This window comes from Anastrepha ludens, chromosome 4, assembly GCF_028408465.1.
Source record: "Anastrepha ludens isolate Willacy chromosome 4, idAnaLude1.1, whole genome shotgun sequence".
Taxonomy (NCBI): Eukaryota; Metazoa; Arthropoda; class Insecta; order Diptera; family Tephritidae; genus Anastrepha; species Anastrepha ludens.
The window spans coordinates 101,876,933-101,882,932 of NC_071500.1; the positions used below are offsets into that span (position 1 = coordinate 101,876,933).

The 6,000-nt window shown below is 37.4% G+C and overlaps 1 long non-coding RNA gene across 1 annotated transcript in view; it reads right to left on the reverse strand.

Moving 5' to 3' along the window:
- The window catches only part of LOC128860396 (uncharacterized), a 100,083-nt gene extending 97,142 nt beyond the window's left edge, over window positions 1–2,941 (reverse strand). The window contains exon 1 of the long non-coding RNA XR_008454247.1: window positions 2,736–2,941. This is a non-coding gene — a long non-coding RNA (uncharacterized LOC128860396). The remainder of the gene's footprint in view (window positions 1–2,735) is intronic.
- Window positions 2,942–6,000: the final 3,059 nt, after the last annotated feature.

Sequence of the window (6,000 nt, forward strand, 5' to 3'; positions counted from 1 at the left end):
ATTTTCTAAATCAAAGCCCCTTTTTCCCTTTTCCCCACTGTGTGGTTCTTTTCCCTTTTCCTTTCCCTAAGCTAACCAGAAAAAAGTGCCAAAAATCAATACAATTTTTCAGCCAAAAAAATTAAAAATTCAATGGGCTCTAAAACTGCGTACTTGAAAATTTTCTTAAAGTATCGATTAAAAAGTGTGAAATTTGTATTACAAATAATTTTTTTTACACAAAATTTTAAACTGGGACTATTATTTTTGTAGGAGAATGAACTAAAGGGTTTTCCAATAACAAGTCTTATTTTGAATAGCCCGCTATTTTGATAGATGTTTTTGAAGCTGTCTTTTTTTGATATTTGACAAGTAGAAAATACGCCATTAATAAAAATGGAACGATACACGCTTAAACAATGCCTTGAAATTATTAAAATTCACTGTAAAAATGGTGAAAATTTGGCAGAGATGGTTCGTAAAACTCGAACATTTTTTGGTCATCGTGAAGCACCTTGTCGGTCCGCAATACAGGAATTGGTGTGAAAATTCGAGCTGCAGGGACAAGTTAGTGATGTGAAGAGTAAAACCCGTGCACGTCGCTCAAGAACAGCCGGAAATATTGCTGTTGTAGCCGAAAGTGTTGAAGAAAACCCAGGTTTTTCCATTCCTCGTCGTTCTTTGGAATCAGGCATTCCACAAACGTCATTACACCGTATTTTGCATAAAGATTCGGGTCTTAAGGCATATAAAGCTCACAAGAACTCAAGCCGGCCGATCGTCAACTACGTCGTGTCTTTGCTGATTGGGTTGTTGAAATGCATGAAAATGATCCGGAATTCCATCGAAGAATCATCTTGAGTGATGAGACCCATTTCCACTTCAGTGGCTTCGTCAACAAGCAAAATTGTCGGATCTGGGGCTCAGAAAATCCAAAAGTTATTGTTGAAAAGCCTCTCTATCCTCAACGTATGATTATTTGGTGCGGTTTATGGTCCGGCGGAGTCATTGGACCATACTTTTGCGAAAATGAAGCTAAAACAACAGTTATGGTGAATGGATTGCGCTATCGAGAGATGATTAACTATTTTTTATGGCTCGGAATGGCTGGCGGTACGTGCCACGCGAGCAAAGAAACCAGTGATCTTTTACGGGAATAACACCTCTTATCGGAAAACCCTTTAATTTTTATATAAAAAGTTATGAAAAGGAAATGAGGAAAAAATGAATCATCAAAAGTTGCCAATAAGTGCTTGCCATTAAAGTAGATAAAGAACAGTAGAAGCCATTAAAAATACTAATTCAGGTGTCAAAGCTCGCTGATGTTCGGTTAATAATTCAAACTTAAAAAGTGTTTGGAGAATTTGAAAAAATGTTTTGATGGAAAGCGAATTCATGGAAGGGACGCAGTATATGTGACAGCACAAGTAAAGTCTACAAAATTTAAACTACAAGGTGGCGCAAAATTGATCATCCAAGTTTGCTCTTGAATTTTGTTTTTTCGTAAATAAAAGAAATAGACTTCAAATCAGGACCTTAGTAGGGGCCCTCACAGGACATTGTCTCATAGGAAATCATGCAAAGAGATTAGGCGTTTACACGCATGATTTCTGTCGTAGCTGCAGAAATGAGGAGGAGTTGGAAACAATTCAACACCTTTTTTGCACATGCCCAGCTCTAGCCAGAAGCAGGAACCGATTTTTAAAATCCTACTTCTTAACGAATATAGATAATCTATACATTTTAGGTATCAACAACCTTTTACGCTTTGTCAAAAGCTCAGGATGGTTTAATATGGAGAGGGAAATGCAGCTCAGCCCCCGCGGTTCACAACGGACCCATTTCGTGGTCTAAGTGGCATCGTTGTCTCTATGTGCGATGCGGCTGCCAAACCTAACCTAACCAAAGAAATTATCTTAAGTGATGAAAAATTTTATTTTGACCTTTATGCTTTATTTCTTGTCTATTTGTATACTGCAAACGCTATTTGCGAAAATTATAAACCTCTTAATAGGCTGATTAATTTTGCGCCACCTGGTATTTATCGCTTTTCAATTTGCTAACGGTATTATTATTATACAATACTATTGCGGGCATAGTGGCAAATGTAGCTTACGAAAATCTACTAAAATCTAGTTCTAGACACTGAAATGCTTCTGTGCCATTTACAACACATTCACAGAAAAACAAATAATTGAATGTTACGTGAGGTTGAAAAAGTTTCAGTTCAGTTAACGCCGTTGTAATAGAATGCAATATAAATTTACAGAAATTTGCAGAAACCTATAACTCAATTATACTTTTGCATTTCATTGTATTCATCGCTTATAAAAACCATAAATTTTATTTTAGTTTTAATTTTTTTCATCATTCAAATAATTTTTATTCATCGATTTTCCCCAAAGACTGCGGTTCACATTTCTCCAATTAGTTTAACAACTTCATGCCACAATATTTCGTTTGCTGGCGCATCCAAGGGACTACATGACAAGTGTGCCTTACTGCTGACAAGTCAATACGAGTACGACACAATACACAACAACAATGGCCTTACGTCCCACTAAGGGACAATATTCTGGTACGGTTGGCTGTCGTCGTTTAAATTCTCCTCAAGTGCGCCACTTGTGTTAGAATTTCTCCAAAAGTTTTTAATTTCATAGCAAGTGGGTGAAATATTTAAAGATCTGACAGTCAGCGGCACTGCTTCACAATATCGTCGACAGTTATTCTCTTTACACCACACTAACATCACTTACTTATATATAACTGTCAGGTTTTCCCCTCCACTCTCGCAGCCACACTTGTTCTCCCATTTGATTTTACGCCCCTTTACTTGCTGTCAGCATTTAGCCTGTCTATAAAATAAATACTTCCAATAATTGAGTTATTGCTGTGAAGCACTTAGTTGCTCGACACTTTGCCTTTCCGACTTTCCGTCTTTCCATCTCTCAGCCATGGCGGACAAAATTTTAGCACTTCTATGGTACTACAGATGCTTTAGTATATTTATATTTGTGCATGAGTCTGTGTGTGTGAGTGTTTGTGTGTGCTAAAGTGCCTCAGCCACATATTTTAACATCAATGGGGCTTACATCGACTCTCACTTGTTTCATACCTACTTAGCGCACATCAATAAATATTCACACGCACACATAAGCAGCCAGTAACCGTGCACACTCACATATATGTACTTGTATATGTATGTATCTCCACAGAATATTTTATGTACTCTGTCTAAATACTCTTGTACTCTCATGTACTTTACTTTGTGAAAGCTTTGTTATATTGTTTTTGCATTTTTTTTTTTGCCTTTTTTGCACCCGAAATAGAAGTAAAATCAAATTAAAAAAGAAGAAAAAAAATACAGACTACCAAAAAATTCCAAATTTATTGATAGCTTTTGTATGCATAAGCTAGGATTTTATTTTTCTCGCGCTGCTAACAAGCAAGCTCACATACATATATACTCGCATATACATGGGAATGCACAGTGTGCATGGGCATGTGTATACCATCGCTCGCAGCGAACACTCATAGAAAAACTTTGTACGAATATTTTGTATTTTATTGATTTTTTTGTGTATATTTTTAGCACAGAGGTTATATTATTTTCGCATAAATGTAAGCTGAGACGAATTTGAAGTGGCAGTGTGAGGGAGTAGCTGTACGAGGAACAAGACAAAGAACCGAACAAAGGCTGGCGGAAGGTGAGTGTATACAACTACAAGGATGCACAGCTTACTAAATAATATAAGGTAGGTATGTATGCACCTGCGTGCATGCACTGGCGTATCTCCAAATTTTCACTGGAGGTGGACATAGATAACAATTTTTGTATAATTTGATGGGCTGGTGCCCGTGGCTTTGTTTGTATAGCCGAGTGTGCTTTTGCGTGACTAGCATTCGGTGGGCCCAGATTGGAAGCCCATTATGGACATGAAATATAAATTATGGAAATAATATTTTTCTTATAACTAACGCACCTCAACAACCAAAGAAAAACCTACGATTGTATTCTGCCTTCAAAAAGCTTCTCATGAATGCGATTTGCTAGCAGAAAACTGTTGGCCGCTCCGTTTTGTAGAACAACATCCGAAAGTATACCAGAAATTATGGAAAAGGCTCGGCCTAATACGTAACTGAGGGGGCACCCGTCAAGAGTAATATTTTTAAAAAATTAATAATGAATATGCAAATATTACAACATAAGATCAAAGTGAAACTGTTTGAAAAGGCATTAACAATTTTCTGGATAGTATTGGAAAATTATTTTAGAGCAGAAATAGAAATAGGACACAATTAAATTTACTCAGTTGTATGTAAATAGCAGAGGAAAGGTTTGGTGGTTAGTTTTGAAACCACCTTTTCGCGACTTTTTAAAATATATTTTTACGCCATCTATCGATAATGTGCAGTACTGCTATGCTTCCTTATGTCCTTGTTTGTCAACGCGTTGCAATCTTTGAAGTAGAGAAGTGACGGCTGAGTTGTTTCAAATATTTGAAAATGCAGTGCAGTGTTAATTTTTCAACGGAAGAGTTTGAAATTCATTAAAAAAGGTAAGGGTGCTTATTATGTTACAATTTCAGTGTTTTTCTGTTATTTAGTGTTGGTTTCCTTGGTTTATGATAAAATCTTAAAGAATCTCGTAAAGGTAAGTTATAAATAGCGCAAATATTACGGTGGTTAGTTTTCTAACCACTGTGACTTTAGTAGATCATATTTTGTTCGTTGTTCATATGTAATTAAACTAATGAAATATTTTATTGTATTTACTTTTCCAGAATGCCGCGCATACCGAATGAACGTGAGATTGCAGACTTTCTTTTAGAAGACATAACATCAGATGGTGAGAGTGTAGGTATGTAGCGTGGAGCTAGATGAAGATGACAACAACGATGGATCGTAAAGTATGATGGTGCTCGGTGACATACCCCCCGAGTTACAGCCACAGTTAGATGATGGATTTACCTCGGATGATGACGTTCCTTTGTCAAATTTAGTCTTGCCTTCAACTTCAGCCAGTCATGATCAAACTGAAGTGATGGAACCTAAGTGGAAGAGACACTACAAAATAGAAGAGCCAAGTGAGTATATAGGAGGTAGAGGTGTACCGACAAATATAATTGATTTGGAGAATGTCACACTAACACAACTATTTCGCATGTTTTGGTCAGAGGATTTAGTTGAAATAATCTGCTTCCAATCGAATTTATTCGCCACGCAAAAAGAAACGCCATACACACCTACTACGCCTGAAGAAATAGAAGTATTTCTTGCTCTAAATTTGGTGATGGGTATAAAAAAAATGCCTAGTTATAAAAACTACTGGTCTTCTGCCCCTGACCTCCATGATCCTTACATATCGTCGTTTATGCCACTCAATCGCTTTGGCTGGCTTCTCAATAACTTGCATTTGAATGATAACAACATGATGCCCAATAAAACCGCTGCTAATTATGACAAGCTTTACAAAGTTAGACCTCTCTTGGATATACTGCAAAGAAATTTTGACAAAAACTATTATGCTTCAGAAAAAGTTGCTATAGACGAAAGTATGATAAAGGTTGTCAAAAAAGTCTTGCGGTATTTTTATTGAATTTTCAATTGTTCATAAAATTGGTTATAATAATGCGATTTAAGTCAAATATGCGCCGTTTTGTTTGACGACGAGTTCCCAACGAGATGCCAACTTCATAATGCCCCTCTTATAGAAGCTCGCTTCCCTATTGTCAAAAAACTCGCAGAGCCAATTTTCACAGGACTCTCTTGTGGGCAACTTCCGACTACCAAGCTCGTTCGCCATGGACAGAAATAGGTGGTAATCACTTGGTGCGAGATCCGGACTATACGGTGGATGCAAAAGAACCTGGATCGCTTGAATGCAGCACTCATCTGAGCTCCCGGAGCTTCTGGCGCGTCACCAAAGGTGTGTGTGGCCCGGCGTTGTCCTGATGGAAGACAATCCGGCCTCTGTTGATCAAAGATGGCCTCTTCTGCATGAGTGCTGCATTCAAGCGA